Source organism: Myxine glutinosa, chromosome 9 (assembly GCF_964187855.1).
Source record: "Myxine glutinosa chromosome 9, kmMyxGlut1.1, whole genome shotgun sequence".
Lineage (NCBI taxonomy): Eukaryota > Metazoa > Chordata > Myxini > Myxiniformes > Myxinidae > Myxine > Myxine glutinosa.
The window spans coordinates 103,845,349-103,867,493 of NC_136269.1; positions in this window are offsets into that span (position 1 = coordinate 103,845,349).

Genomic DNA, 22,145 nt, shown 5'->3' on the forward strand with positions numbered 1-22,145 from the left:
ACACAAAAAGTCAAACCGACACATAAAACACAAAAAATAAGGGGAGCGGTAGACAAGATGGGGAGAGAGGGGGAAGGACACAAACACAACATTGAGAGCAGGGACATCGAGAGAACTGTGGGAGGGTGAGGGCTTGAGGGGAGGTGGGAGAGGTACATATGGACACTGCAAGGACTTCCAGGAAAGAAGTTGGAATTTCAAAAAAGTGGATCTGGGGTGAATTACCAGGGGTAGAAAAGATCAAGGTTTTGGATGGGGGAAGATAAGAGATGGTGGTGAACAGCTGTTTTAAAGACCTGGAGGGAGGAGTGGGATTGAAGGGAGTGGGGGAGTTTGTTCCAGAGGCGGGAGAAATGGGGAATGCAAGAGTGAAGGCAAGCAGAGAGCCTAGATTTTGGCAATTTCACCAGAAGAGGGTTGCTGGCAGATCTTGTGCGACCTGTAGGAATATTTGGGGGACAGAGCACAGAGAGAGAGCTGGGGGACCAAGGCCGGAGAGGAGTCGGTAGAAGACAGAAAGACCAACAACCTTCCTGCAGTGAGTGAGTGAAAGGCCCTCGGAGTTAGCTTCATCGCAGGAGATTCCAATGATTCTGAAAGCTTTGGTTTCAACAGCGTGAAGCCGAGCTAAGTGTGAGGCAGGAGCAGTGGACCAGAGGGGGGAATAGTATTCCATTGAGCTGCGGATGAAAGCCTTGTATGTGGTGAGGAGCTCAGGTGTGCCAAGGAAGGACTTTGCACGATGGTGGATGCCAGTAGGCGATTGGCTTTGGAGGCCAGCTTGTAAATGTGGTTTTCCCAAGAAAGATCATGGCAGATAGTGAGACCCAAAAGCTTGAGCGACAGAACTTCTTGGAGAGGATTGTTGAGAAAGTAGATGGGAGGGTTGTCCAGACGGTCTTTTCGGAGAGACATAGTAAGAGTGTGAGATTTGTCAGGTTTGAAAGACATGTTCCACTTGTTTTACCAGTCTGTGATTTTGTCCAGGTTTGCTGAGAGAGAGGAGGCTGCAGACTGCTGCTCTGAGGAATGAGGAATGGAGCGGCAGAGAGTGGAGTCATCAGCAAAGAGCTAGAGAGGATTTTAAAGAGAGTCAGAGAGATCATTGATGAAAACCAGAAAAAGCACAGGGCCCAGAACACTGCCTTGGGGAACTCCAGCCAGAACAGGAAGGGGAGATGAGAGAAATCCATTCAGGGCCACACGTTGACTACGACCAGAGAGGAAGTCCACAAGTCATGCGTGGAGATTTCCATGGATAACATAGGAGGAGAGTTTGGTGAGCAGAGCTGGGTGCCAGACCGTATCGAAGGCACGTGATGTGTCAAGGGAGACAGCTCTGATTTCCTGTTTGGCATTGAGGACCTCCATCAATTGTTGAGACAGCAGAAGCAGCATGTCCAGAGTAGAATGACCTGGTCTGAATCCAAATTGATGATCGGAGATCAAGCCATTGGAGAAGAGGAAGGATTTGATATCCGAAGCAATGACGGATTCCATGACTTTGCTAATAATTGGGAGCAGGCTGATTGGTCTGTAGTTGCAAGGATCTGTTTTTGCACCTTTTTGTGTAAAGCGGTAATGTTTGCTGATTTCCAAGATGCTGGCAGATGACCTTGAGCAAAAGAGAGGGCGAAAAGAACAGAGAGAATGTGAGATAGAGCGGCAGAGTAGGATTTTAGGACCCGTGGGCTGATGCCGTCTGGTCCAGTTGCAGAATCAGAGTCGAGGTTTGACAAAAACTTCTCCACCTTGTCAGGAGAGAAGGACACAGAGTCCAGGAGCAGATGGGTTCGACTGTGTAAGGTGGGAACAGAGAGAGATAGGTTTGGAACACAACATTTTGAGGCAAACACAGAGTTGAGGCATTCGGCTTTGTCATGTGCGGTGTCAACTGTGTAGCCGTTTGAGGTAAGGGAGGGGATGGAGGGGGAACAAACACCAGAAACGGATTTGACCAGACGCCACCAGGATTTGGAGGAAGGAGACAGGTTTGAGAGTTCAATCTTGAGTGTGGAGAGATAGTGCTTCCTGGCACTCCTGAGGGTAGACACACACTTGTTCCGAGCTTGGTGGAAGGAACTGAGATTGCCTTCAGTTGGATTTGCCTTCCAATAGGCAAAGGCAAGTTGTTTCAGGGCAACTGCCTCACCACAAGATTCAGTGTACCATGGACGGGAGGAAGGGTAAGGCAACTGAAGACGAGATGGGATAAGTCTGTGCATGTGAGAGAGCAGTTTGCTTTGGAAGAATTCTCAGGAAGAATTTATGTCAGAGGCAGTAGAGATGGGAGACCAGTCCAGATGATTTATGGCTGCTTGCAGACCGTGCCATTCGGCCTGAGTGAAATTCCAGACTCGTCGACGCTGAGGAGGCTCTCTGAGAATGGCCAGGGAGATGTCCACTTTAACAAGCACATGATCAGAAGAACCGATTGGAGCGAAAGAAGAGCAGCAGACATTTGCAGGGAAGTTTGTCATAACCAAGTCTAGAAGAGAAGATACTCCATTGACTGAGAATCGGGTCAGGAAATTGACAGATTGTGTTCGTCCCAATGAGTCGCAGAAGTCCTTTGCTGAGGTGCCATGGCTGGTGAGAGAGGAACCCACACCCAGCCAGCTGGCATGGTGACAGTTGAAGTCGCCACATATGAGGAAGAGAGTTGGGATGAGTGGATAGAAGTTGGTCCATGTTGTCATACAGCGAAATGTAAATGGAGTCATCACTGTTTGGAGGATGGTACAGAACACATATGAACAAAAGGTGGGAGCGGAGAGGAAGCCGTAGCCAGAGGTACTCCTGGGACCATTCCTGGGACCATTAGTCCAGACTTTGAGGCAAAACAGGAGAGCAATGGCAGACAAAGTGTGCGCAGAGTTCAATGCGGGTCATGTGCACCTGGCATCCTCCAAAATAGTCAAAAGGGAACTTCACAGGGCGGGATACCATTGCTAGGTCAGCCATTCCTTTCAAGGTGTGAGGCGCATAGGGCTACTGATGCAGTTTCATTGGCTGAGGAGTACGTACAGTCCTGGCTCGATTGCGACATTATTTTGGTGACGGCATAAAGAACTTCTTAACTGCGTTAGCAAAGCAAGACAAGCCCTGGTGCCGACAACAGATGGTAAGCTCTCATGCCAGAAACATAAGGTATATGCTCTCATGCCAGAAACATAAGGTATAAGCTCTCATGCCAGAAACAAAAGGTATAAGCTCTCATGCCAGAAACATAAGGTATAAGCTCTCATGCCAGAAACATAAGGTATAAGCTCTCATGCCAGAAACAAAAAGTATAAGCTCTCATGCCAGAAACATAAGGTATAAGCTCCCATGCCAGAAACATAAGGTATAAGCTCCCATGCCAGAAACATAAGGTATAAGCTCTCATTCCAGAAACATAAGGTATAAGCTCTCATTCCAGAAACATAAGGTATAAGCTCCCATGCCAGAAACATAAGGTATAAGCTCTCATTCCAGAAACATAAGGTATAAGCTCCCATGCCAGAAACATAAGGTATAAGCTCCCATGCCAGAAACATAAGGTATAAGCTCTCATTCCAGAAACATAAGGTATAAGCTCTCATTCCAGAAACATAAGGTATAAGCTCCCATGCCAGAAACATAAGGTATAAGCTCTCATTCCAGAAACATAAGGTATAAGCTCCCATGCCAGAAACATAAGGTATAAGCTCTCATTCCAGAAACATAAGGTATAAGCTCTCGTGCCAAAAACATAAGGTAGAAGCTCTCATGCCAGAAACATAAGGTATATGCTCTCATTCCAGAAACATAAGGTAGAAGCTCTCATGCCAGAAACATAAGTTAGAAGCTCTCATGCCAGAAACATAAGGTAGAAGCTCTCATCCCAAAACATAAGGTAGAAGCTCTCGTGCCAGAAACATAAGGTATAAGCTCTCATGCCAGAAACACAAGGTATATGCTCTCATGCCAGAAACATAAGGTATATGCTCTCATGCCAGAAACATAAGGTAGAAGCTCTCATGCCAGAAACATAAGGTATAAGCTCTCATGCCAGAAACATGAGGTAAGCTCTCATGCCAGAAACATAAGGTATATGCTCTCATGCCGGAAACATAAGGTATAAGCTCTCATTCCAGAAACATGAGGTAAGCTCTCATGCCAGAAACATAAGGTATATGCTCTCATGCCGGAAACATAAGGTATAAGCTCTCATTCCAGAAACATAAGGTATAAGCTCCCATGCCAGAAACATAAGGTATATGCTCTCATTCCAGAAACATAAGGTATAAGCTCTCATTCCAGAAACATAAGGTATAAGCTCCCATGCCAGAAACATAAGGTATAAGCTCTCATTCCAGAAACATAAGGTATAAGCTCTCATTCCAGAAACATAAGGTATAAGCTCCCATGCCAGAAACATAAGGTATAAGCTCTCATTCCAGAAACATAAGGTAGAAGCTCTCATGCCAGAAACATAAGTTAGAAGCTCTCATGCCAGAAACATAAGGTGGAAGCTCTCATCCCAAAACATAAGGTAGAAGCTCTCGTGCCAGAAACATAAGGTATAAGCTCTCATGCCAGAAACACAAGGTATATGCTCTCATGCCAGAAACATAAGGTATATGCTCTCATGCCAGAAACATAAGGTAGAAGCTCTCATGCCAGAAACATAAGGTATAAGCTCTCATGCCAGAAACATGAGGTAAGCTCTCATGCCAGAAACATAAGGTATATGCTCTCATGCCGGAAACATAAGGTATAAGCTCTCATGCCAGAAACATGAGGTAAGCTCTCATGCCAGAAACATAAGGTATATGCTCTCATGCCAGAAACATAAGGTATATGCTCTCATGCCAGAAACATAAGGTATATGCTCTCATGCCGGAAACATAAGGTATAAGCTCTCATGCCAGAAACATGAGGTAAGCTCTCATGCCAGAAACATAAGGTATATGCTCTCATGCCAGAAACATAAGGTATATGCTCTCATGCCAGAAACATAAGGTATATGCTCTCATGCCAGAAACATAAGGTATATGCTCTCATGCCAGAAACATAAGGTATATGCTCTCATGCCAGAAACATTAGGTATAAGCTCTCGTGCCGGAAACATAAGGTGAGCTCTCGTGCCGGTAAAGCAGGGCGAGCTCTTGTGCCAGTAAAACATGTCAACCTCTCGTATCAGAAGTGCAAGGTGAGAACGCTTGCTATTTTTACCACCACAATACACCATAACGTCCATAACTGCTGATGATAATCCAACGTACATCTCATCCCCCTCCTTCCCACCAATTCCGCATCATGCTATGTGGCACTAGTTGTGTTTTTAGCTCAACCGTTTTACAGTCACCTCACGCTAAAGAGAAGGAGGAAGTTTCATTCGCCATTTGATGATAATAGCTGAGAAGGTTGTATGATTACATTATTATAGGAGGGTTGAGGTGTCTCAGATGAAGTGTCCCGGAACTGTCATTTCCAGCTGACTCGCATTAATGCTTCACCCTGTCTGCAAAACACCTGGATGACAGTTTATATAACTAGGTCGGAATTCATACCCAGGCTATGGACAACTCAGAGACAGATCTCTAAGATGTCTTTCCAATCGTAAAATAAAGTATCCAGTGGATGGATGGTCCTTCTCACACCATCAGGCACATTCGGGCTCCCGAGGCATTTCATTGGCTAGGAGGCACAATCTGGGACGGGTCACCACTCCAATGCAGAGTACTCGAATGGCTCACCTTTCCCAGTAAGCTGGTACTCACTTTGCCAACTTCGGAAGGATGACCGGCTGGGTCATGCAACCTTGGCACAGCAGGGTCAATTGAACTCTGGACCTTACAATCCCAAGCCCAACACCTTAACTGTTAAAGTCACCAACAGGCTTCATATATTTAGTAATGTGTTAATACCTGTTATGCGAATGCGAGGATGGTAGGTACGAGTTTGGAGGGTTAGGGGTGCAGCAGGAGTGGGGAGAGAAGGGACAGAAGGTGGGGTTGAGAGGGGAGTAATAAAGGCAGGGAAGGGAAAGGGGATGGATATGTCAGGAGCATACCATATTCTGTGAGGTTGCGGAGTGTAAAATATTCCGCCATGTTTGTCCACATTACACTACATGGCCCTGTCTCTACAATTTTACCATAGGACCGCCTTCGCCTGTAGAATGTTCTATTCATAATTATGACGTCATAGGTCACATGGTACGGACACCATCTTGGAAAACCGTTGTTACACCTCAATATATCCCAAACTGCTCAATGGAAAAAGTTGAAGCAAGGCTCATTGTTAAGTACTCCCCATGGGGAATAAGATGTGTTGTTGTTGATGATTACAGTGGTGCCTTCATTATGACGTCATAATTCAACAAGTACAACGCTTGATCTGATCAGTAAGGAATTTTTTTTCTCTGCAACAATTAGTCCGAAGGACACAAAATTGTGACCATAGGAGCACCTCCTCATGTATAATTTAAAAAAGAATTATGATGTCATAGGTCACGTGGTATAGGTACCATCTTGGAAAAACTGAAAAACGTTGCACCTTTATATCTCCGAAACTGCTCCATGAAAACAATTGAAACGTGGTTCATTGTAAAGAACTCCGCATGGAGGATAAGTTTTGTTTACAATGACATCATTGGTGCCTTAATTATGACGTCATAATTTGACAGGGACAACGCTTAGTCTGATAAGTTTGAAATTTCTTGAGCGTGATCTATGCAACAATTACATTCGAGAATTTAAACTTATGATGTCATCGCTCACGTGGTCCGGCAGCCATATTGGATCAAAGGAAAAAAAACGCACAAAGTTGACTGTGGCATTCTATGAATACCATGTAGTTCATGATTGTGATCAATTGGGAATGGCCTCAAAATGGCATTTGCTGGTGAGCAAAGTGAAACTTTTTTTTTAACGATGCCGGCCATTGTCTTTTCAACCTGAGTTGTAACCTTTAAAGGTTTGCTTTTATGTAATAACAAACGTTTACAATGGCATCTCTGTAGCAATGACCTTTTGTGCCGAGCCTGCCAGCGAGACTGCTGAGCCAGACACCCTCATATCCGGAACGTTAAGTCAGATGCCTGGCCTCACCAAGGCAACAAACTTTCAAATCTTATCTCTGGCAAACCGCCAAAATAGAACATCTAGAGATTGAAAATATCAATCCCACCGGCTTCCAAAACTCTCGAGCTTACATGTCATTCCAGTCGATTGTATTTACAAATACCATTGATCACAAAGTACTCGACACACGTTTTGATGTTGATATTCATTGTGTTTGTAAAATTGTTTGAGAAAGAAAACCATCAAGTGAACTCTGCTTCTCCATCAGAGGGTCCATCAGAAAAGTCCCCCATGAGGAAGCTTCTTTCCTACTAACCTGTCACCGCCAAATGTTTCCTCCGCGCACAAAATCACTGAGTTGTTCGCTGGGATTACTCGTAAAAGCGAAAGAACGTTTCCTTCTTAAAATCCTTCATTTTGATCAAATCATGGATCATTAGGCCATATCCATTAGCAAAATGTCCTACAAGAATCCTATATAATTGCTCTACAATTCTCTACATAGTACTGCACATAGTATATGTGAGCATGAATGGATATACACATATGACATCTTACAGACTTCCTATAGGGCATTTTGATGAAATATATGCCCCCTGTGACCAGCAGGTAAATTTTGTAATTTAACCTTAAATTTGTACATTCTAAGACACTCTTTTGTGCAAAACTAGCTGAAGTATCCGGCGTTTCCCAGGTATATTCAATGAAATATGTATTTAAATATTTCGTGCATGGCAATTTGGGGAATGGTGTCCGTTCGTACCAAGAGAACACACAATTTCCGTTATCAGCTTGCATACATATGACCTCAACATCTGATCTTCGCAATACATATTACTTGATTGCTCCTGGGAAAACCCCAGACAGGGCATAAGAACATACTTACTCAAGGCCTGAACAAGGAGGTATTATAATAAACCTGTGTAAAGCAATCTTTTTAAAAAAACAGGCACACGAGTAAACAATATGATAATTAAATTTGTGTTGTTGACAATAAATCAAAACAACCTCAACATCCGAACTTCACAATACATATTACTCAATCGCTCCTGGAAAAGGGGGGACCTTTCTCTGTACTGGATTAAAGCGGAGGCCATGCAAAGTTTGGTTGCACTGGTTCCTGCTGTTCAAGTATATAAAAAGCGATTGACTAACCTCCTAAAGCGGTAGAGTTGGCAACTATGCAAGGTACCATCACAGGTGCTCCAAAGGTCAAAGGTGTTATGGTTTGAGCTCCAAGAGAGCGAAAGAGCCAGTTTTAATGAGTTCACTTCTGCCCTACAAGCATCTTTGTTGGTAAATTGATTGATTATGGAAGCAATTCGGCAGGGCCTTAGTGCATCTGATGTTTTAAATATCCTGTGGAATGGTGGGTGTGATGTGCTTGAAACCACTGCAACAAAATGGTTGCTGTGTGGTTATAATATGATACATTTAGGTGATAAGCAAAGGTGATCCATTTGAATGGATGGACACTTGCTCCGCACTGCGTCATCACGTGGCAATTGCCAGACCAGCCTAGTCACGTGGTAGAGCTGCATCTTTCCCTCTGGGTATACCCACAGCAACTCTTTCCGTGGAACCGGGACACTCCAAGGAAATTTTTGGTACCGTAGAGGATGTAACAGACGCTTTGGGTTCGAGTTGACGAATATCATCGAATTGTGCTTTACATTGTTATTCATGTCATTTTTTTGTCATTTCATTCTTCCCTGCAGGAGAGAATATTGAAGAAGCTGCATGAGAGAATATTGAAGAAGAAGCTGCAGGAGAGAATATTGAAGAAAAGGCTGCAGGGGTGAATATTGAAGAAGAACCTGCAGGAGGGATATTGAAGAAGAAACTGCAAGAGAGAATATTGAAGAAGAAGCTGCAGGAGGGAATATTGAAGAAGAAGCTGCAGGCGGGAATATTGAAGAAGAAGCTGCACGGAAGAACATTGAAGAAGAAGCTGCAGGAGAGAACATTGAAAAAGAAGCTGCAGGAGAGAACATTGAAGAAGAAGCTGCATGAGAGAATATTGAAGAAAAGGCTGCAGGGGAGAATATTGAAGAAGAACCTGCAAGAGAGAATATTAAAGAAGAAGCTGCAGGAGAGAATATTGAAGAAGAAGCTGCAAGAGAGAATATTCAACAAGAAGCTGCAGGCGGGAATATTGAAGAAGAAGCTGCAGGCGGGAATATTGAAGAAGAAGCTGCAGGAGGGAATATTGAAGAAGAAGCTGCAAGAGAGAACATTGAAGAAGAAGCTGCACGGAAGAACATTGAAGAAGAAGCTGCAGGAGAGAACATTGAAGAAGAAGCTGCAGGAGAGAATATTGAAGAAAAGGCTGCAGGGGAGAATATTGAAGAAGAAGCTGCAGGAGGGAATGTTCAAGAAGAAGCTGCAGGCGGGTATATTGAAGAAGAAGCTGCAAGAGAGAACATTGAAGAAGAAGCTGCAAGAGAGAATATTGAAGAAGAAGGCCAATGGCAAGTTGTGGTTTGTGGAGATGCCATGGTTTTTCTTGGTATTGTTTTGAAAGGGACTTAATTTGTTGACCGTACTTGGTCTTCGACCGTGGATGGGGCAATGAGTGGACTGTATTGTCCTGTAACTTCAGTGGGGCAGTGGGCAGAACGTAATAGACCTGTAGCGCAGGTGGGGCAGTCGGTGAAAAAAAGGTGGGTTTAATTTTTGTTATTTTTAAATGTTTTATTTTTATCCGATTATCTTAGACAATTATTCTTTATTGCACAATGGAAATGTTTTGGCATAATCGAATACTGCATATATAGGTTTGAAAGATAGTTCAGAGGATAGCCCAAGGTGGAGAAAGTGTGGGTTCCATTCCCAACCGAACTCCAATGAAATCGTCGGATTGGTGCTTTGCAGGCAGATCCGCCTCCGCTGTCCCTCGTGTGGACGTTAAGCCACCTGATCCGTCTGCTATAGCACTGATTCCTGGTGGACATTAAAGATCCATCAGTGTTTTTTTTCCACAAAGTAGCAGCCATTGTGTACCAGCATCCTGGACAAATTCCATGTTCATAACCAACATGGAACACAGCCTCACTCGCAGAAATGATTCAACCAGCTGCTAGGTGTTTGCACACGAATGAATGGATCAAAAATATAACTTGGGGTGTCCCGTCAAGGTAAATTGATGATGCTGTGATGAAAAAGAGACGATCTACAAAAGGTCAATATGCTGGACCATCTTTACGCACTTTTATTTAACTTCAGCTGAACTTTGTTTGTTTGTCCCGTTTCAAATCTTTGAGACATTCGTTTTCTAGGTTCCATACGTCAGAGAGCTGAAATTTGACCCACGGTCCTCTTTCTGGTACATTTTCATCTATCAAAATTTAATTTAATTTTTTTTAAATTATAAAAACAGGTTTAAAACTTTTTAAAAATTAAGGTTTGCAGCCCTAAAACATGTTTTTTCGTTTTCTTGTTAATTAAAGCTACAAGTAAGCTCGTGTTTGCTGTCCTAAAATGCAATATATAAGGATTCTAAAGAGTCCGACACCTTTTAGATTTTTCCTTATCACTGGCAATCATCTCCCAGTCTGCAATGCCTTCTTTTTCTTCCTCCCCCTCCTCCTCCGCTTCCTCTTCCTCCTCTTCCTTCTCTTCCTCCTCCACCTTCCTTCTCCTCCTCCTCTTCCTTCTCCCCCTCCTCCTCTTCTGCCACCACTTCTTTCTCATCTGCCACAACCTCATTCGCGATGGTTTATTGTAAAACGAAATTGAGAAACATTTGACCATGAAGATTGCACGTGTATAAGATAAATTATAAATTAATGGCTGCATTATAGCCGGCGAAGCCGGTGTTGTGAATGAACGCGTACGTATTATGTTGAAAAACCAGATTTTGCTGGATCCTTTGAGAATTCCAAGCTTTGACGCACCAAATCACTCAATGGAGGCCGCCATCTTGTGAATGCGGAAGTATGCATAAAAAATTGCGAAAAAGTTCAATAGGAATTTGTTTCACCCGTCTTTTTTTGATTCACAATCTTATGCACCTCTAATTTGTAATTAAAATACTTTAAGACCAACCTCGTTCCCCGGGCCCGCATGGGCCTGGTTATCGTCAACGAAAATCGTCACCAAACACCGGAACCAATGAGATTCGAGCATTTGAAAAAATATTTTAAAAAAGCTTTTTACCACATTTCGGATGCTGAAAACAGCGTCACATAGTCTAAAATTGACGAAGAATTATTTTTTAGAAATCTCGCGGCCGTAGGGGATAGTTTTTCACGGCCAGAAATATCCGAAGTTGAGACGGAATTCACCAAATTAATCAAGAAGTAAATTTTATAAATTTTATAGCCGGCGAAGCCGGTGTTGTGAATGAACGCATACGTATTATGTTGAAAAACCAGATTTTGCTGGATCCTTTGAGAATTCCAAGCTTTGACACACCAAATCACTCAATGGAGGCCGCCATCTTGCGAATGCAGAAGTATGCATAAAAAATTGCGAAAAAGTTCAATAGGAGTTTGTTTCACCCGTCTTTTTTTGATTCACCATCTTATGCACCTCTAATTTGTAATTAAAATACTTTAAGACCAACCTCCGCCCGCATGGGCCCTGGTTATCATCAACGAAAATCGTCACCAAACACCGGAACCAATGAGATTCGAGCATTTGAAAAAATATTTAAAAAACAAAATCACTCAATGGAGGCCGCCATCTTGTGGATGCGGAAGTATAAAAAAAAAAAAAAAAATTTGTTCCATCTTGTGGATGCGGAAGTATGCATAAAAAAATTGAGAAAAAGTTCAATAGGAGTTTGTTTCACCCATCTTTTTTTGATTCACAATCTTATGCACCTCTAATTTGTAATTAAGATACTTTAAGACCAACCTCGTTCCCCGGGCCCACACGGGCCCTGGTTATCTTCAACGAAAATCGTTACCAATTACCGGAACCAATGAGATTCGAGCATTTGAAAAAATATTTCAAAAACAAAATCAGTCAATGGAGGCCGCCATCTTGCAGATGCGGAAGTATGCATTTAAAAATTGAGAAAAAGTTCAATAGGAGTTTGTTTCACCCGTCTTTTTTTGATTCACAATCTTATGCACCTCTAATTTGTAATTAACATACTTTAAGACCAACCTCATTCCCCGGGCCCGCATGGGCCCTGGTTATCGTCAACGAAAATCGTCACCAATTACCGGAACCAATGAGATTCGAGCATTTGAAAAATTATTTTAAAAAAGCTTTTTACCACATTTCGGACGCTGAAAACGGCGTGAAATATTCTAAAATTGACGAAGAATTACTTTTTAGAAATCTCGCCGCCGTAGGGGATAGTTTTTCACGACCGAAAATATCCGAAGTTGAGACGGAATTCACCGAATTAATCAAGAAGGAAATTTTATAAATTTTAATCTCATCCAGAATGCAAATGGTGTCATTTTGAACTAGGTACGGTAGCTACTACACCTACCTACTACCAACTACCTGACCTACTGATGCCATAGTGATGGGTAAAATAGTGGCAAGAGGCTTTGGCTTCGCCGGCTCATTGCGGCTTTGCAGTCGGGTACTCGTAATGTACAATGAATGGAATATGACCTTTTGCAAAACAAGCTCAAAACGACATAAAAACCGATGGCATTTAATGAAAATTTTAGACAAATAATAGTACGTGAACTGTCGTTTTTATTCAACACCATAACACGAATCGGAACATGAATTGCAACACGAACGTGCAGTTTAGCAGAACTTTGGCACATTGTACGGAATGTCATCCCGAGCGTGCATTAGCACTCGCTGTATAGCAATTACTTCAGTCTGTCTGTCTGTCAAAAAAATGAAAACAACAAAAGCAGGAAATGTAGTTTTGTGGGACGTCATGGAGGACACAAACAACAGGGACGAAGAACTAATTTGACAAGTTAAATAAGGTGGTGTAAAAGACGGTGCATCAGCGGCAGGAAACTTCTGATTCAATGGGTTATTTTTCTGGAGCCTTTAAAACTTTAATATGTCAATGATTTTTTCAATTTAATTGCATATTTGAACATTGTTGAACACAAATCGCCCTGTTTTCACTTCAAAAAACCTTCAGTTTAGCAGTACTTGGGCAACATTTTACGCCGTCTTGACCAATCAAATTTGCCATGTGCTCTGAGGGCGGAGTAACAGCCAGATTCAGACAAAATGGTGGCGACCAGCGATGCAACTACAGAGCTAACATCATCCAAAAGATCTGTTTGATTGGTGCATCTTTTTCCCAAAGATCGTTCCAAAATCCACAAAAATTCAAAGTTGGCCTCCAAAGCCATTCGCTGACTGGGTATCCTAGGTCGTATAATGTCCTTCCTTGGCACTCCTGAACTCCTATCCACCTACAAGGCCTTCTTCCACAGATTATGGAGTACTGCTTTCCCATCTGGGCTGGCACCCCTGAGACTCCCACCTTGCTCAGCTGGACACTATGTAAACCAAGGCCTCCAAGATCATTGGAATCTCCTGCAATGAAGCTGAGTCTATGGCCCTATCACTTTCCCATCACAGACAGGTCAGTGTTCCCTCTGTCTTCTACCACCTCCTTTCTGGTCTTGCACCCTCTGCTCTTTCCGTGCCTTGTCAGCCACCCAACGTTTCCTGAGGGCTCATACGGTCCACCATCAAATCAACCCTCTTCTGGTAAAACTACCTAAATCCTGGATCACTGCTCACCTACTCTCATTTGTTCCTCTTTTTCTGCCTGTGGAACCAACTTCCACAGCCTCTTCAATCTCGTTCTTCCCTCCAGGTCTTCAAAACAGTTGTTCACCACCATCTCAGATCGTCCCAAATCCAAAACCATGTCTTTTCTACCCTCATTAACACTGCCCAAATCCTTCCTAATTTTCCAGTTTTTCCTCCTTGGAGTTTTCTTCTCCAAGCATGCATGTTTCGCGTCCTGTTTTTGTCTGTTACCTCCTCATCTGTTCAGTGTGCTACCTCTTCCACGAGCCTTGACGATGTATACAAAACAAAATGAGTTGGCAGAAGGTTCAGCTCTGGACTGTTCCATTCGACCCATCGGCTTCGTATGGTTGCCATCGCACCTGTAATTCAACGTACACGAATAAAGCTAATATAGATCATGCTCGGAAACGCAAAGCAATAGTTGAAAATACCCTTCCCATGTCCTTTTTGTGAAGACTGTGGGGGATGAGGTGTTCTAGGAACTCTCTAGCTTGCTGTCATGTTTACCATACGTGGTCTGATCTGAGTGCTCTCAAATTTATTCCTTCCAAAAGCAATAACAGGTCACTGTGCTTTTCTGCATTATTATTCAAGCTATTGCAGGATCACCAAAGACAAATGGTAATGTTAAGGTGTGAAACATTTACTTTAAACTGAATTTCTTATTGTTTTTGGGACTGTGATAAGAGTTCCAAAACACATTTTTATCTTCACTATTCCCATGAGGACTGATGGGTTATTGAACGTTTGCACTTCTTGTTTATGCTTCATCTTGTTTCTTCATCTTCATGTTTATTCTTCATAAGTGCTTCATCAAACGTCTTGTTTATAATATAATGATCCATCAAACATTGTCGGTAAAGACTGCGACTTTGGAGGAATGACGACTACAAACGTTACAAGCATGGATATGTAATATGTATTACAAATTATATATATATATATATGTATATGCAATTATGCATATATATACACATGCAGTACCTTCAGAAAGTATTCACAGCCCTTGACTTTTTCACTTTGTTGTGTTACAGCCTGAATTTAAGATGCATTAAATTTAAATAAAATTGTCACTGATCAACATATCATATACACATAAATTGATCGGACATAAATTGTTGTCAAATACCCCATACTGTCAAAGTGGATTGTTTTTTCAGAAATTTTGACAAAATAATTAATAATTAAAAGCTGAACTGTCTTGCATCAATAAGTATATTCAACCCCTTTGCTATGACACTCCAAATTGAGCTCAGGAGCATCCAACTTCCTTTGATCATCCTTGAGATGTCTCTACAACTTGATTGGAGTCCACCTGTGGCCAATTCAATTGATTGGACATGATTTAGAAAGAAACACACCTTTCTGTATAAGGTCCCACAGTTGACAGTGCATGTCAGAGCAGAAACTCTACCATGAAGTCCAATTTCTGTAGAAGTAAGATGGAATTGTGAGGAGGCATAGATCTGGGAAAGGGTAAAAAAAACAATTTCTAGAGTGATTAACGTTCCCAAGAGCACAGTGAGCTCCATTATTACGAAAAAGGAAAGGATATGGAACTACTCGGACTTTTCCGAGAGGCGGTCCGACCATGAAGTAACCGAGTATGAAGGACCTTGGTCAGAGAGGTGACCAGGAACCCAATGACCATTCTGACAGAACTACAGAGTTCCTTGGCTGAGATGGGAGAACGTGCTGGAAGGCCAACAGTCTCTGCAAGACTTCAAAACTGGCTTTATTGGAGAGAGGCTAGATGGAAGCCACTCCTGCGAAAAAGGCACATGACAGCACACCTGGAGTTTGCAAAAAGGCACGTGAAAGACTGAGAGCACGAGGCAAAATATTATGTGGTCTCGTGAGATGTAAATTGAACTCTTTGACCTGAATGCAAAGCGCTATGTCTGGTGGAAACCGAGCACAGCTCATTACCCATCTAACACCATCTCTATCATGGTGGCAGCATCATGCTATGGGGATGCTTTTCAGCAGCAAAGACTGGGAAACTTGTAAGGATAGAGCGAGCAATGAATAGAGCCAAATACAGGCAAATCCTTGAGGAGAACCTGCTTCAGAGTGTAAAAGACCATAGACTGTGGCGAAGATTTATGTTCCAACAGGACAATGACCCCAATCATACAGCTAAAGCAACACTATAATGATTTTAGTCCTTTAGTGGCCCAGCTAAAGCCCAGACTTGAATTCCATTGATAATCTGTGGAAATACTTGAAGATTGCAGTTCACCGACACTCCCCATCCAACTTGAAAGAGCTTGAGCAAATCTGCAAGGAAGAATGGGAGAAACTCCCCAAATACAGATATGCGAAGCTGATAAACACATACCCAAGAATATACGAAGCTGTAATCACTGCCAAAGGCGCTTCTACAAAGTATTGACTCAGGGGGCTGAATACTTATGTAAATTAGATATTTCTGTATTTCATTGTAAATAAATTTGCTAGGAATTCTAAAAGCATGTTTTCACTTTGATATTATTGGGTATTATGTGTATATTGGTGACAAAAAAATCTCAATTCAACAAAATGTAAACATGTAAATTCAAAATGTAAATTCAGGCTGTAAAACAACAAAATGTGAAAAAGTCAAGGGGTCCGAATACTTTCTGAAGGCACTGCAGCATTTATACAAGTCGAGATATTGCAGGGGCTGACATCCGTAATATGAAAACGTGATGTTTGTGGTGTTTATAAAAAGACTTGCACTTTGTTTATAAATGCCTAGATTCGCACATGTCCAACGGTGACATGGCCGTTGTGAAGGCACAGGTAGGGGGTGACATTTACAGCTTGTTCAACATTGGTTGTGGAAAACCACATGGTATTGTGGATTCTTCAGGCACGAGTACGTGGGTGTGTTCAGTTAATTTATCACAATGATTGAGATGTGTTAACAGACACATGATAAATAGTAGAGGGGTTCAAAAGATTCTGCGAATAAGATACAATGGACCAATACAGGCTAAAAATAAAACTTGAGAAGTATTTAGCTATTTTGAGAGGACCGCAGGCTCTTAGTATAGCTTAAAGGTACACACACTCACTTTTGAGCTGTACAGCATGTGTTCGAATCCCTACCTAGCTATAAACTGTCATCCCGGTGTCTCGCTGGCAGGTTTATTCACCAATGTGTGTGCTGTCTCATTAAACTGGGTGTCCAATCTGCCGGAAATAGTTGGTGGATGTGAAAGACTCCACGGTGTACTTCGCGAAATATCAGCAAGCTATCGCTGGAAAATCAATGGCAAAATGGCTACTGCTTGAAAGGCAATGGCAAACCACCCAGTATAACCCTTGAGAAGAAACTGCTTCAGCAGCACCGACAATCTCTAACATGGTATGGCAGATCAGAAATAGATCAGAATCAGATAAAATGAGATCGAATCAGATCAGAATCAGAATGTATGGAAAAAGAAATAACATTGGATGATGTTTGAACACGTCGTTGGTTAAGTATCTCCCCCATCGTATCTATTTCATATTGTGATTGATGGTTGAGTATCTCCCCCATCGTATCTATTTCATATTGTGATTGATGGTTGAGTATCTCCCCCATCGTATCTATTTCATATTGTGATTGATGGTTGAGCATCTCCCCCGTCGTATCTATTTCATATTGTGATTGATGGTTGAGTATCTCCCCCGTCGTATCTATTTCATATTGTGATTGATGGTTGAGCATCTCCTCCATCGTATCTATTTCATATTGTGATTTATGGTTGAGTATCTACCCCCATCGTATCTATTTCATATTGTGATTGATGGTTGAGCATCTCCTCCATCATATCTATTTCATATTGTGATTGATGGTTGAGCATCTCCTCCATCGTATCTATTTCATATTGTGATTGATGGTTGAGTATCTCCCCCCTCGTATCTATTTCATATTGTGATTGATGGTTGAGTATCTCCCCCATCGTATCTATTTCATATTGTGATTGATGGTTGAGTATCTCCCCCATCGTATCTATTTCATATTGTGATTGATGGTTGAGTATCTCCCCCATCGTATCTATTTCATATTGTGATTGATGGTTGAGTATCTACCCCCATCGTATCTATTTCATATTGTGATTGATGGTTGAGTATCTCCCCCATCGTATCTATTTCATATTGTGATTGATGGTTGAGTATCTCCCCCATCGTATCTATTTCATATTGTGATTGATGGTTGAGTATCTCCCCCGTCGTATCTATTTCATATTGTGATTGATGGTTGAGTATCTCCCCCCTCGTATCTATTTAATCTTGTGTTTGATGGTTGAGTATCTACCCCATCGTATCTATTTCATATTGTGATTGATGGTTGAGTATCTCCCCCATCGTATCTATTTCATATTGTGATTGATGGTTGAGTATCTCCCCCCTCGTATCTATTTAATCTTGTGTTTGATGGTTGAGTATCTACCCCATCGTATCTATTTCATATTGTGATTGATGGTTGAGTATCTCCCCCATCGTATCTATTTCATATTGTGATTGATGGTTGAGTATCTCCCCCATCGTATCTATTTCATATTGTGATTGATGGTTGAGTATCTCCCCCATCGTATCTATTTCATATTGTGATTGATGGTTGAGTATCTCCCCCATCGTATCTATTTCATATTGTGATTGATGGTTGAGTATCTCCCCCATCGTATCTATTTCATATTGTGATTGATGGTTGAGTATCTCCCCCATCGTATCTATTTCATATTGTGATTGATGGTTGAGCATCTCCTCCATCGTATCTATTTCATATTGTGATTGATGGTTGAGTATCTCCTCCATCGTTTCTATTTCATATTGTGATTGATGGTTGAGTATCTCCTCCATCGTATCTATTTCATATTGTGATTGATGGTTGAGCATCTCCTCCATCGTATCTATTTCATATTGTGATTGATGGTTGAGTATCTCCTCCATCGTTTCTATTTCATATTGTGATTGATGGTTGAGTATCTCCCACATCGTATCTATTTCATATTGTGATTGATGGTTGAGTATCTCCCCTGTCGTATCTATTTCATATTGTGATTGATGGTTGAGCATCTCCTCCATCGTGTCTATTTCATATTGTGATTGATGGTTGAGTATCTCCTCCATCGTTTCTATTTCATATTGTGATTGATGGTTGAGTATCTCCCACATCGTATCTATTTCATATTGTGATTGATGGTTGAGTATCTCCCCCATCGTATCTATTTCATATTGTGATTGATGGTTGAGTATCTCCCCCCTCGTATCTATTTCATATTGTGATTGATGGTTGAGTATCTCCCCCATCGTATCTATTTCATATTGTGATTGATGGTTGAGTATCTACCCCATCGTATCTATTTCATATTGTGATTGATGGTTGAGTATCTCCCCCATCGTATCTATTTCATATTGTAGTGAGCATTTACCCTATTGTATATATTTCATATTGTGATTGATGGTTGAGTATCTCCCCCATCGTATCTATTTCATAATGTGATTGATGGTTGAGGAGTAGAAACCCAAACGGTGCCCGACTTTTGGTTGAGGAGAAACGGTGCCCGACTTATTCAGTGGCCCTGAGCCAGATCACGTGTCCATTGACACAATACCGTGCTGGTGGGACAATCGAGCCAGTAGAGATGCCGTGCTTCAACACTGACGAGGTCGTGTGTTTGATTCCAATTAATGGCCGAGTGGAGCCAGTGAGCATATGGCACGGTCCTGTGGTGCGTGCTACTCATCCATGCCAGATTAGTCTGTTAGTGGATTTGCCAAATTGCAACAGTGATCACAACCACCCAAATTCACACTGAAACTAAGTGGATTTAATTCTGGAAGTCACATTGGGAAGGGAGTACAAAGAAGCAAAATGATGATCAAATGTGATGATAACTCCTTACCCTCTCCTGAACATACATGCCCACAAAACCAATGATGAACGGCATTCCTTAAAATAGCTTATGCCTCATCGAGCCAAGTCATACCATGTGAGATAGACAGATAAGAGGCAGACAAGACAGAAATACGCTGGCTCTGTCCTGTGGGACACATCAGGATCCTATGAGAGCCACAAGCCAGTGACGTCAATGTGGTAGATAGGTGATCTCCATGCCACGGACCAGCGTGAGAAGAGACGAGATGGCATAGCTTGTTGGGCGTGGCGCAGCGTGGCAGCTTGTGCAGACTTCACACAGCTCCCCCAGAGGTCCATTTGGGTATCTGCCCCATACTCCTCGCTGCTCGCGCTTTTATAATGTCTGGCCCCCACTCCATCCGTGATGTATTTTGCCCCTCCCCTCTTGTTCATTATTGGGCCGAAGTCCCCGTCTGATGGGCAAGAGGACCCAACCTCCTGACCTTTCACATGCATCGTCCTCCCCTTTTCATTGGACAGGACTGGCACGCTGCTTTCCCACGTAAACTGACACGCTGCTTTCCCACAAATCAAGTCCTCACATTTCCTGAAAAACAACATAAGAGACAGATTACAGAAGTTAGAACATTAAAAGGGGATTTTAAGGGATAACGGTTTTTAGACACACATTAGGAAGGGTGGATGATGTCCGTCTATAATCTATACATAAAGTCATGCATCTCTAATGTAATGACTATATCACCTGATGCTTATTCTATTACATTGACGATGGGAAATAACTAAACTATTCTAAGCAATGTTAACTCCGAGAAGTATTTTCAAAAATTTAATTGCAAATGTAAACTATTGCATCAGAGTCGATTATATCATGAAATGCACATTTTCAAGGAGTGAGAACAGTTTAGAACTCACAAGGACAAAAAGTTATCTACTTATGGCATCCAAAGCCAACTCCACACATGGCTTACTGACATCCTCTACTCTCGTAACCAAATGCGTGGCTCTCAATGGAATCATTTCATCTCCTCCCTGTCAAGGCTGAAGTGCCCCATCCAGAGTTCTGGGCCCAGTCCTATTCCTGGGCACAGTCCTATTTCTGATCTTCATAAATGATCTCTCCGACTCTCTGGAAAAATCCTCTTTATCGATTTGATGATGATGGTACAGTCTGCCGTGACATCCCTCATCCTTCAGACAGTCTCCGTCTCCGTCTCTTCTCTCTCTTCAAAACTTGACAAAATCACTAGTTGGTCAAATACTTGGAATGTCTTTCAATCCTGACAAATCTCACACTCTCACCCCCTCTCTCTCTGAAAGGACCGTCTAACCCTCCTGTCTACTTTCTTAACAATCCTCTTAAGGAAGTTCAGTCATTCAAACTCCTGGGTCTCACTATCAGCCATGATATTTCTTGGGCAAACCACATTTCAAAGTTGGTCTCCAAAACCAACCGCCGACTGAGCATCCTCCGTCATACAAAGTCCTTCTTTGGCACACCTCAACTTCTATCCGACTTCATGTGCAGCTTGGTGGAGGGCTGCTCTCCTTTCTGGGCTGGTTCCCTGCCTCACACCTGGCTCAGCTTGAGGGGTCCACTGCCTCACATCTTGTTTAGTTTGACGCTGTGGAAATCAAGGCCTCAAGATTATTGGAATCTCCCACACTGAAGCTGAGTCTATGGGTCTATTCCTTTGCCATCAGAGATAGATCGGTGGTCTCTTTGGCTTCTACTGCCTCCATTCTGGTCTTGCATCCACTGCTCTTTCTGTTCTTTTCCCCACCGAGGTTCTGCAGGCCACACAGAGTCCACCATAAACCCACTCTGGTGAAACTGCCTAAATCCAGGATCACTGGTCACCTCCACTCATTTATTCCTCTTTTTCCCTGCCTGTGAAACCAATTTGCACATTGAAGACAATTTCATTCTTCCCTGAAGGTCTTGAAGACAGCTCTTCACCACCATCTGAGATCATCCACCATCCAAAACCATGATCTGTTGTATCCTTGTTAACCCCACCCAAATCCCTCATCCTTACAAAATTTCCAGTTTTCCCTCCTTGGAGTTTCTTTCTGTATCTATCTTGTCCACCCAATGCATCCTCTCATGCCTCCCATTCCTCCTCACAACGTTTGTTGGTCCAGGTCTCTCTCTATCTCCATTGGCTTTTCCACCCTTTATCTACTGTTCAATTTTGTGTCCTGTTTTGCATGTTTTTCATCCCATTTATTTCTGTGGCGTTCTGATCCGTTCACTGCACTCGTTCATTCACGAGCCTCGACTATGTATACAAAAAAATCTCACTGACATGGTTGATGAAACACCGTGTAATCAGAGATCTAATTTTTAATCCTTCGAACCTCTACTCCTTGCAATACTGCTGCTGGTCACAAAGCTCAAAGTGCAGCAAAGAACAGGTGGAGAGTGCAGGGTTGCATATATGCAACAACAAAGACTACCATAGAGAGGGGAACCACCGATCATGATGGCCCAACTGGACTGCCGTTAATGACAGAGGGTTGTTGATGCAATTGATGAT